General features: G+C 36.0%; 1 protein-coding gene across 1 annotated transcript in view; it reads left to right on the top strand.

Annotated features, from left to right (window-relative positions):
* Positions 1–4,104: 4,104 nt before the first annotated feature.
* Positions 4,105–12,566, top strand: part of LOC149807835 (prostaglandin E2 receptor EP2 subtype-like) — a 178,256-nt gene continuing 169,794 nt past the window's right edge. The window contains exon 1 of the mRNA XM_089971290.1: positions 4,105–4,330. The gene's annotated coding sequence lies outside the window, so the exon portion shown is untranslated. The remainder of the gene's footprint in view (positions 4,331–12,566) is intronic.

The following is a 12,566-nucleotide window of genomic DNA, read 5'->3' on the forward strand; positions in this document are numbered from 1 at the left end:
TTCTCTATGTCCTATCGCTTCGTGTTTTTACCTGCCTCATTATACACATTTCCACGGTAAAAATAAGAGGTCAGCCCTTTTTAAAAAATATTTTATTTTTAAAGCTAAAGCTGGTATGCCCATGAAAAATTTCAGTGCTCTAAATATATCAATTGTCTGATAACACTGGTCCCTAATTTTTTAGAAGTCGTGCTATTTATTATTGATTTTGATGCACTGAATTAAAATATGACAATTAAAACGTTTGATTGGCTACTTTTTCAAGGATATTTAAGTTATTAGATTTTAGGTGCAAATAGTTTTAATCATAAATTCTAAGCCTATGTCTTTTCGTGTGTTTATGGTTGCTTTACATGATACTATTTCACCTTTCCTGTTTATGTAACCTCAAAAGTTGTTTCATGTTTTCGCAAGTTTCCTTCATATAGACTGCACGAAAATGGAATTGATGGCGAAACGTTGCCATTATAAATCAAAACAGATTTAAGGCTCGTCTTTGATGAATCAATGAACAGTCTCCACTGAGATGGATTATGAACGATGTTGAGAGCTGCCATTACACCATCGATGTTGTTGCAGTTTACAAGATCACCTTCCATGATGAAGAATGGGACAAGATTTTTTTGATGGTCACGGAACATGGAAACCCTAACATCACCTGCCAGGAGATTCAACTTCTGTAGTCTGGACCTCAATAGCTCTGCATTACTCTCGGACAGTTCCAAATCCCTGACAAGGACATTCAGTTCACCTTGTGTTATGAGGTGTGGTTCAGAGGTGGAGACTGGGATAAAATATGGGTCATATGACATTGAAGGTGCAGGAGTTGAAGTTTCATGTTCTTTTCTCTTCCTCGTCTGAATCAAGTGCAAATGATTCTGTTGCATCAGGAACCGGCAGTCCTTCTCAATGGGATACTGGGCCTATAGCTGATAGAATGTTTGGATAATGCACAGTCCACTTTTTTCTTTGACACACCTTTCCCAGCTGGCGGCATCATGCATAAGTAACAATCGCTTATGTGATCTTTGGGCTCTCTCCAAATCATTGGCACTGTAAAAGACATAAATTTCGTTTTCCTGTTCAGCTACTGGCGAAAATTTGTTGCACAAGTGTTGCAGCATATGTGTGGGGTCCACCTCTTGTCCTGATCTCCAATTTTGCAGATAAAAATAAAGGTGATTGGCTTTCTTAACCATAGTGGTTATACTGCGCTTTGTTGATGAAAACGTCACTTCACCACAAACATAGCAGAATTTATCTGCATTGTTCACACAAGTACGAATCATCTCTGCTCCTTTGGCTAAGCAGAAATTTGTCCCTTTGCAAAATTAAACACTGACAAATAAGAGAGCACGACACTGTATGAGGTCTAGAGCTGATATAGGGCAATATGTTCAGCACGGTGAAGTAAGCTTAATTATGATTGCATCATCCATAACTTCTAGGAATAACATGATGCAATTCATATCAAATATGACGCAATACCAGTTTCAGATTGCATCTTTCGTTGTTTTGTATATTTGATTTAATTTATATTTGATTTTTTCTAATTGTTTGTTTGTAAAAAAAATTAAATTCCATTAACGCTACTGTAATGTAACTTTATTTACTAGATTTGACATTGTCCATAAATTCAGTTAAGTTCTGTTTGACCTGTTTTTCGTAAACAAGTAATAATATAAACTTTGTACATACTGCTGACCTAGTTCCTGACCTTGATTCAGAACCAGTAAGAGTTGAAGAAAACGACTTATTTTAATTTTTTGAAAACCTTTTTCCCAGAGTAAGATTCATAAAGTCATTTCGAGGCCATACTGGGAGAGTACATGATGTTAGGCATGCAAAAAGCTTATATTTTGTTCTTGAAGTGTGACAGGGTGACCCTCATACGGGAATCTCTTTTGCGTCGTTAATTAGTATATAACTGTTTTCTGGATAGAATTTTGGCATTCGGGCTTAAAACCAATGAAACATAAAGGTGTTCTGTTGTGACCAGTTTCAGTTGAAATTTTTTTTATGGAATACAAGTGATTCTTTTCCCTGGATATATATATATATAAATGCTTAATCAGAATTCTTGGACAAAGGCACTCATTGAAATTTATTCGGAATTCTCAACTTCATTAGCTTTTTTTTCCTTGATACAACAAAGAACTTTTGACACATCAGTACGACGGCGACCACATCATACATTATCACCATCCATTTTGGATTTCATCGGGATTCAAACTCAGTTTCATTATGACATTTTGTTACTAGGACTTCTATTTTTTAAATCTTTGATTATCCTTGGGTTTTTTTATATTGATTCGTAAAACCGTAAGTGTTTTCTCTCACTTTTACCTTGTTTTTCTTGGGAAATAATTTATTTGTTAAATTTTGCAAAGCTCGTTGTCCTTACTCTTTTCTTGTTTCTGTTTGAAAGAGCCCAAACTTGAATAATCAAGACAATATCAATACACGTATAATAATTGTGAGAATCGAGTGCGCTGGACTGATAATCTTAACAAACAATAGTTATTTTTTTTCTCATCGGCCCCAACGCTTCTTTTAACACACACACACACACACACACACACACACACATGCCCCGATTTTTCTTTTCTTGTGCATTTCCTTTGGTTAAATTCTTAGTACTATATTACATACAAATGTCACAAAATGAACATGCAAAGATAATAAAATCTAACAAAGATCACATTTAGTTTTAGAAGAAAATGATATACTTTTGTAGTCATGTGTTTCAAGGGGTATGAACCCTAAATAACTTGTACATATCTCCATGAGAGCTTAGTCCGTTTGCGAAGAGTCACCCTTATCGTATCTGACAATTAAAAAACACAGAAAAGAATAGTTGTAAAAAAGGAAATGTAATTGTGTTTAAAAGCTTTTTCCCAGAGCATTTCTCAGGTAATTACGTGCGTTTAACAAAGACAAATCTCTCATGTTAGAGATGTTAGAGATATATACCCTCTCTCTCTCTCTCTGAATCAATCAATTAATCAGTCTATCATTAGAATTCTACAATCAAAGAGTGGATCATATAAGATAACATATTTTATCACCTAATAATGAAATCGAAGCATACTTATGGCTAGCGTCTAAACAATCCGTAATTATTTTTTTTTTTATTGTGAGACAAGTCAAAAGGTCTTCCTTAGTCATAAAGGTATAGATAGCCTGTTGGAATTTTAGAAATTGCAAGCTTTCGTAAAAAAGGAAGCGTAATGAAGGTCTTGAAACCAACATTTCTCATACCTTTGGGAACTAAAGTTGCTATCCACATTGCTTATCCATTTGATGGGATTTGTATTTGCTCAAGTGAACGATTCTGTACACAAAAAATATCCTTGTTGGATTGTTTTTAGAATATTAAACAACTTTATAAATGTACAATATTTTAATACGCTAGTAATTATGTTATTCTGACCAGTATACAGACGATGAAAAGGCACTAAAACCAGCGTCCTTCTTGTTTGTATGTCTTCATGTTTTCAAATGGTTCAGACATGTTTGTTCTTCTGGTCGACTTTTATGTCTGGGTAAATGGTTATTTGCTATTTTGTTTTCTTTTCGTCCGTGATATTGTTTCTATAATTCGCTTCATATGATCTTTCGGAAGGTCATAAATCAAGAAAACTAATTTTGCTTCAGACTGCCTAATCCAAACTGTTTTTAGTCGCTATGGTTTTTTGATGCTTTTTACGGGAGCTTTGTCTAGTTGTTATGATTAATTCGTATCGCGTAAATGGTTATCTCTGTGAACTTTCACTTGTTTCTGCTATCAGTGAAACGGAATATATTTTAGGAATGGCATGGATTCGTTATGTGGAAGCAATTTAGGTAGGCACGGACCCATGAAAAGAACGTGTTAGGCATTCTTTGGCTATTTGATTATGATTTGTACTCAGACTTTCAGGTTTAGTAAGGATTTCAATTAATATAAGTCTGTTAAAAAAATGGCAGTTGATATGATCTCGGAAAGATACAAACTGCTGCACAAGGTACTTCCCATTTTTCCAGATTCGATACCTGACAAGAAACACATTCGAATTTGTCGAGGACTAGCTGATCTACCTTAAACTTAAATGAACTCAACTCTCGTGGTCTTTCGATCCACACATCACACGAATAGTTGCAATCGCATATACCCACGTGTTTACTGTATTCTAATCGCATCAGTTATCGAATACTCTGAATTTTATCAAAACCTTGTATTCGTTGTCAAATGCATTTTCTGAAGTCTCGGCCAGAGTACGAAAGTACTTCAGTTTTCGAGATCTACCATTCATAGAAGCCACGAGCTGGAAGAAGTTACATCTTAAAGGTAAGTGTATCTTTCAAGTAGATTAAATATCTATATAAAATGTGAGTATATATATATATATATATATATATATATATATATATATATATATATATATATATATATATATATATGCGTGTGTGTGTGTGTGTGTTTCAAGTAGATTCTCTGTCTATATAAAATTTCGCGATGATTACATTTCTGATGATTGCCGGATCTTCCTAAAGTCTAAGGTTCTCTGTATCAGCGCTTGGGACGATTATCCAAAAGCATAAATACTCACACATGTAAGTATGCCTGCTTACGAGTATTAATAATTTTTTTGGGGGGTAAACTTTATATCAGTTTTACTTACCATTTAACCTTTTGTATAATGCTGGGCAAAAATAAGTTCTGCCTTGTCAGATTCCTTTAGTAATGTTAGTAATGAAACGTTTTTGAAATGTTATCACTTCATAAATTGAAATGGACACGTACCGTAATCTGCTTAAACAACATCTGCGATCACTAAAACACTGTAAATTGAGGCTAGTTTTCAAATGGTAAATACGGATACCTAATCTAGTACAATAAGTATATCTCTCATTTCTTAAATAGTAACTGGCCAATCGGCATAATAATTTACTTTGATCTACCTCGTTTCTACGTCTGCTAGCTGAAGATATTCCAGATCAGCAAAATTAGAACCCAACCCCCTAGAAACAAATAAATAGTGCTCGTATGACAAAGCCGTGCAGTTCTTGGGAACTGCATACAATTTTTGATACTTTGATGGCAATGAGGTTATCGATATTCGAAGACAACCCACTGAAGCTTTAAATTGCATATTTAAGAAAATCATTATACGTGTTTGACGCTTTGAGTCAATCGAGACCGCTCCAGTGGCTTGGTGGATAGAGCGTCTAACTCGGATGCGAGAGGTCGCTGGTTCGATTCTCTGCCGAGTCATACGGTCGGCCTGATGTCAGGATAATGTGACTGGGTGGGTAGGACATGCTACATGTCTTTGGCATGCATGCCCCAGTGCTAGACATCACTATAAACTGTTACACTGCATACCGATGTAAACTGCATACAGTTTATAGTTACAGTGGCAATATGACTGAAATTTTTTTAAAGCTACTTTAAAAATCTCAACCGCACAAACACACACACACACACACACACACACACACACACACGAATCAATCGAACATTTAAATTGTATAAAAAGGTAAGAGTTGAGCATGGGGCACATACAGTATATATTAAATGGGGCCCAGGGCACATTAAATTTATGTTAAATTGGGATAGCCATGTTTCTACTTAACATCAGGGTACATACAATGTATGTTAAATGGGGCTCGGGGCGCGTTAAATTTGTGTTAAATGGGGATATCCATGTGTCTTCTTAATAGCAGGGTACATACGATTTGTGTTAAATGGGGCTCAGGGCACATTAAATGTAAGCTAATTTGGGGATAGTCATGTTAGTTATATAAATTTATGTTAAACTGGGTATAGCAATGTTACTTATATTAAATGGGTGATATCATTATTTCTCCTAAATACTTCTTTGCATGGTGTTCCCGTTGTTGTTGACTTTTTGTAACTGTCAACTCTAACTTCTATAATATTTGGAACAATAGTACTGTTCGTAATGGGATGTGATGGTGTTAGCAGTAGTAGTTGCAGTCGCAGCAATGCGATAGTTATGCACATAAATATATAATGTAGATCCGTGCCCACACTTTAGGTCCGTTTGACCTGTAGTTTTGCACTTTAGTGCTGTTGTATCTTATCTCACCGGAAAGATCCATCACGATCGCAATCCCTTTCACCTGTTCAGATATCTCTCCTTAAGGTCTGTTGGAAGAAATGTATGTCGAAATTGTTTGTGAATTATTTCAGCCACCACCGGCAACTGTTGGAGATATTTTATAAAAGAATATAAATAAGAGTGGTTCTGACGCGCGTTTAAAGAAGAAAATTACATTTAAAATGCAAGACGGTTCATGTTTTCCTTCTTTAATCCTAGTAGCTACAGTCGGGTACTTTCAGCGAAAGGGCGGACCATTTTTTTTTTTTTTTGTGCGCCCGAAGCGAACTATGACTGTTACCTACCTTCGCCCCCGCGAGAAAAAGTTTCCGTTCAATGCTTTCTTACAGCCTGGTGCAATATGCGAATGAACCCTATGGGCATTCGCCTGTATTATTATGTCTGTAAATTTATCAGTTAGGGTCAATGCCATATTAAAGCCAATGCATAATGAGAAAATGTCGTGAAGCAGTCCTGCGGTTCATGGCACGCCAAGGGTTCATTGCATCTGTTTGCAAGGAGTCGACGGGTCAACTGGTTCTGCTCTGTTTTTAAATACCGACTCGGAAATTAAATTTAACGCCAGTGGTCTGGGTAAGACACAGCTGTTCCACTGTAAACATCACTATGAAGGTAAGTACCGTTATGTGGTAACTGATTAAATACGGAGAAAACACATAAACCTGCTGGTCTTGAAATTTGGTGCTAGACGAAGAAAGGCCTAAGCCATTCCTTTTTAGAAGGAAATCAGTTGTTAAGGATCTATACCTTGGACGTTTCGTTTTAAAACGAGATAATATTTTAGGTTTCCACACACGATTGTGACAATTTTGACATTTTGCTTGCACTCTGGAAACTATGAGATTCTTGATTCTCGGCACATAACGTCGAGGAGAAAAAGAAATTCTGAGATCAAAACTTACCTTTGTTGGAAAGAAAAACTATAAATCCAGTGTCATGATAAAAAATATTGTTAGATGATTTTGATTTAAATTTTTCAGTTTTTTTAAAAAAAGTGTTAAGTTTCTTTATATATTTGGAAAAGCGGTTTATCGATCTAGTTCAGGGGCAAAGGGGTATATTATTCTAGATCCTGGCATAGGGGTATATTATTCTAGCTCCGGGCAAAGAGGTAAATTATTCTTGCTCCGGACACAGGGCTATATTCTATTTCCGGGCACAGGGATATGTTATTCTAGCTCCGGGTACAGGGGTATATTATTCTAGTTCGGGGCACAGATGTATAATATTCTAGCTCCGGGCTCAGGGGTATATTATTCTAGCTCCGGGGACAGGGCTATATTATTCTAGCTCCGGGCACAGGGATATGTTATTCTAGCTCTGGGCACAGGGGTATATTATTCTAGTTCGGGGCACAGAGGTATATTATTCTAGCTCCGGGCACAGGGGTATATTATTCTAGCTCCGGGCACAGGGGTATTAAGTTCTAGTTCCGGGCACAGGGGTATATTATTTTAGTTCTATGAACAGGGGCGTATTATTTTAGTTCTGGGAACAGGGGTATATTATTTTAGTTCTGGACAAAGCTGGACTATCTACAAGTGTACGAATTTCTCTTCATTAACCATTATACTTTCATAACGACTAACAGTGTTCGGTGTTTGTTGGATGCCACAGAGGTGAAAGACTAACAGTGTTCGGTGTTTGTTGGATGCCACAGAGGTGAAAGTTGTTATTATACCTAGAACGCCCATTCGTAGTTTTACTGTATGCCTATAATGGACACGAACTCTAATCATTTTCCAATAATATAATATAGATCTCTTTATCGACGACTAGCATTTTGGGATTCCATTTCACCACAATCCGAAAACCTTGAGAAATTGTGATGTCACATGAATGAACCCAGTTCAATTTTTTTTCGAAAGGTCAACATTAGTTATAACATCGAAACAAATGCATTAATGAAATAATTATGCATATTTTATAAACTCGTAGAGCAGTTACAGTCGGACAGTCTTTCCAAATGTTATAAACATTCTGAATTAACCACCATTCGTCAAGTGGAGATTCCAGTCTATCCATGAGTTTCACATCGCCTGCATCCATTTTAATGGTGGAATACCTCCTTGCTAAAAACTAACGAATCGCAATATCACTCTCGACCACTTGCATAATTTTTTTTTTACACTTGTCAAAAATAAAGAAGGAATGTGAATTTATTGTCACTAAAACCGAGTTAATCCACCATTGCCTAACTTGTTTGAGAAAATACCTGATTATCCACAAATAGGACAGTATATCAGCATATGTTGTTGTTGTTGTTGTGGGGTTTAACGCCATTTTTCAGCACACGATAGGCTATACATGGCGGCCAGTATTAATGGTGGAGGAAGAACCCGGGAAAATCCGGAAAGAACCACCGACCCACGAGAAGCTACTGGCAAGCTTCATCACATACCCACATTGGCCGAATCCGAGACTCAAACCCATGCAGACAGAGGTGAGATGGCAGTGATCCGTAACGGAGAGCGCTTTAGACCACTGGGCCACTCGGGGCCCCCATCCGCAAAAGTTATGCGTTGCGTCGCATATTAGTAATATTCTTACGCCATAAAATGAAGTTCCAAGAATTAAACCAATCTGTATTCTTTTAAGGTATATAGTAAAATTATACTCAGTGAAGTGATTGGGAAAGTTGTATCATTTATCGTGATTATCGGTTGTTTTCACAGACGACACGATTGTGTACGCAAATACCTATAATGCAATGCGAGCGCACCTTGTGCTTTCAGTTCGCTTCCCTAGCAAACCGTTGTCAAAATCAGGTATATTCAAGATAAAAGTATGCTTTAATCGTCGATAAAGGTATTTACTTCATTGAAATGATACATAAATTATACATGAAAGTATGTGCCCCTATATCACATAAGACAAAATAGAGCTGGAAGTTCCATGGTTTACGTCAGAAGACGTAATAGTTAAGATGAAAAGTTCCATGGTTTACGTCAGAAGACGTAATAGTTAAGATGAAAAGTTCCATGGTTTACGTCAGAAGACGTAATAGTTAAGATGAAAAGTTCCATGGTTTACGTCAGAATACGGAATAGTTAAGATGAAAAGTTCCATGGTTTACGTCAGAAGACGTAATAGTTAAGATGAAAAGTTCCATGGTTTACGTCAGAAGACGTAATAGTTAAGATGAAAAGTTCCATGGTTTACGTCAGAAGACGTAATAGTTAAGATGAAAAGCAATCATGCATATTGCTAATAGAAATGCGGTTATTTCTAAAAACATAAACTAGTGTGATTAATTTTAAACAAATGTAGGTGTCCCCAAGTATGACGTCTTGAAAGAGTATTTCTAGACAATGATCTTCGGGGTACAGTATCGGATACGGAATTAAAATTTCTTAACGTTTATTATGCCAGAGCTTTTAAATATAAATACTTTTCGCGAAAGCAAGTGCTTGTGCCAAAAATAGTTGACAAACCATCTGTAATTGGTACGGTTAAATATTATATTTCTAGTGGAGATGGAGGATGATATTGTATGACAGCAAGGATGATATTGTATGACAGCAAGGATGATATTGTGTGGCAGCAAGGATGATAGTGTATGACAGCAAGAATGATATTGTATGACAGCAAGGATGATAGTGTATGACAGCAAGGATGATATTGTATGACAGAAAGAACTATTGAAGTATGTTGTTCATCTTCAGTGTATTAAAATGAAATGTGTGCCTAATGGAATTTGACTTTGTGTCGAATGTCAAAACTGAGTATTCTTGAAATGCGTTTAGAAATATGAAAATAGATCGGCTTTTCATCATCTTGAACGATAACGAGGTAATTGATTTCAGCCCATGAAAATTTAGTAATTCCATGTTTCTACTTGTTTTTGTATCCGTTGGTTTATGCATTTATTTATCGATGAATGTATTTGCTTATGAAAGAAAAACAACGATGGTTGAAATTTCAATGTTTTATTTGAGGAAAAACGGGAAGAGACACGAAAGACACGAATGTGGTATCATCGGATCGACACGCTTAACCTAATGTGATGTATTAGGATATCCTTACTCACGAAATGAGACCTGCCTTCATACTATTCTCGGGAGAACACTGTTGAGAGGAGACGTTTTGGGTGATTAATCAAACTGGCGTACATGGAAGTACACACGTTGGATGACTTCACGTGAAAACAAAAGATATGGCATCAGTGGATAACACTCGATTCTTCGCGTCTTGCAAGATCAAATGATATCACATATACACACTCAATATAATACTCGAGCGTGTATGCGTGCATGCTCCCCCGAGCAACCTGCAATATAGTACTGATGCGTTTTTCATGAGTCAAGGGTTAAAAAAAATATTTTAGACAAGGTGGTTTGGGAAGTGTTATGAACTCCAAATACTGTAAGTTTCATGTCTAAAAAGTTTAGCTTCGTAATTTTAGATGAAGCCATTTCAGAGCATGCATTATTTCAAAGAAAAAGTTAGAAAACAATTTTGCACACAACAATACAAATGTAGGCAACCAGTTGTGTGGATAAAGCTTTTTAAAAACAATTAATCAACAATCCCTGAACTTGGTCAACATATGGAGAGACAATAAATAACACGCAGATGCTTGAATTAAATTTAACCGTATCATGTTTTTCATGTATGTTTCAGGGCAGAAGAAGTAGTTGTTCTGAATCGTTCTGTCAGTGTAGACGATATGTCTGGTATAATTAGGTTAAATGCTTTTAGACAAAGAATCTGACGTTCAAGCAACTATTCTAGGCGATATGATGTATTACGATTCGTAGATGCATTTAAAATCTTTATTCCAGTTCTTCTCGCATTTTGCCATTGACATTGCGGTTCGCATTGATTCGCACTGATAGTTAATGCATGGTGATGAATTGTAGGATTGAAACTGTAAAATAATCTAGATGTGTTGACGGTGCTGCCTTTGTTTGATCATGCCATATTTACGTTTTATAGAATTGTCCTCCTATCGCCGTAATTGTACTGGATTGTTTACTTAATCGAACGTGGCGTAATGAAAAAATCATTAGATGACGGTCTCTTTTATTAACGAATGATAACTGACTGAGTCACGGCCAACTGGGACAATCCTTAAGACTGCCTTCCAGCGTCCTTTACAATTACTTTCTGTACATTTTTGAACGAAAAAAAAAAAAAAAACACCCAAAAATAAAAGAAAAGAAAATAGTCTGAAATGAAGTACATTAAACTTCGGGATTAAGCTGAGGTATCTACACAGTTCGGTGTACGTTTACAAGTTGCCCAATAAGATTCCTATAATGCTAACAGTATTTCACTTGAGCCAAGTCAATTATTCGAAGATTGCATTGCTTATTTATTTGGCTGACATGTGTTGATATAGCAAAAATAAATTAGTTTGTCGGCCCAGTCCTAGAGGAATGCTGTATTTGTTGAAATCATGATTGACATTTTACTGCGTTGACTCCTCAGTAGGATGTCAATTTAGAGTCTATAATTTACCACAGATTCAACCCAGAGTCTATAATTTACCACAGATTCAACCCAGAGTCTAAAATTTACCACAGATTCAACCCAGAGTCTATAATTTACCACAGATTCAACCCAGAGTCTATAATTTACCACAGATTCAACCCAGAGTCTAAAATTTACCACAGATTCAACCCAGAGTCTATACTTTACCACATATTCAACCCAGAGGCTCGAGTGCAAGTTAATTTTTTTAAAAATAACGTTTCATACTTTCTTTTCTTCAAAAATTATAACACAACACATTAGAACGTTTTGAAACGATCGCTAACTTTGATATATGTTGAAAGTAAACGAGTATTTCAGTTTAAGACGGAACATTTACTATTATACTCTCAGGCTTTCAGTGCATAGAACCTTTGCCACTCCTTTACTTCACCAAGAACTCCGAATTAGACGTGGTAAAAGCTCTGATGTTTTCTTGAACGCAGGATCAAACTTTCTACGCATACTGCATAGTGCCACAATTTTCATGTCTTCATATTTTGTTTAAATGAAATAATATATTTTTTAAGCAAGATAGTATAGCGACAATGCGACGTTTCCATTTCTTTATATCCACTTAAAAAAACTCACAGCTCTGTGTCAACGAAAATAACAATGCCGATAATGGTGCTCTTGCATGACTGATGTTCTCTTCTTTAAATAGCATTAGGGTAATTGTTCATAAACTTTGAAATGTATATAATACTGCGCAAATGGATGGTTTAAAATACCAACTTAGTTCATTAAATAAGACACTTATATGAATTTAAATAAATAAAATCGTCAAAATAAAAACTTGTGAGATTATTACTTGGTTCATGTGATAGTGGTTTCTTCTGAATTAAACCGCGTCATGCGATTTGTGCTAATTCATGATATCTCACTGTCGTGACGTCATTTTATTTTGCGTAAGATAGTGACTATCATTTTGGGGCGTCATGCAGCTGACACGGCATTTTTTTC

This window comes from Sinohyriopsis cumingii, chromosome 1 (genome assembly GCF_028554795.1).
Source record: "Sinohyriopsis cumingii isolate HCF-2022 chromosome 1, ASM2855479v2, whole genome shotgun sequence".
NCBI classification, from domain to species: domain Eukaryota; kingdom Metazoa; phylum Mollusca; class Bivalvia; order Unionida; family Unionidae; genus Sinohyriopsis; species Sinohyriopsis cumingii.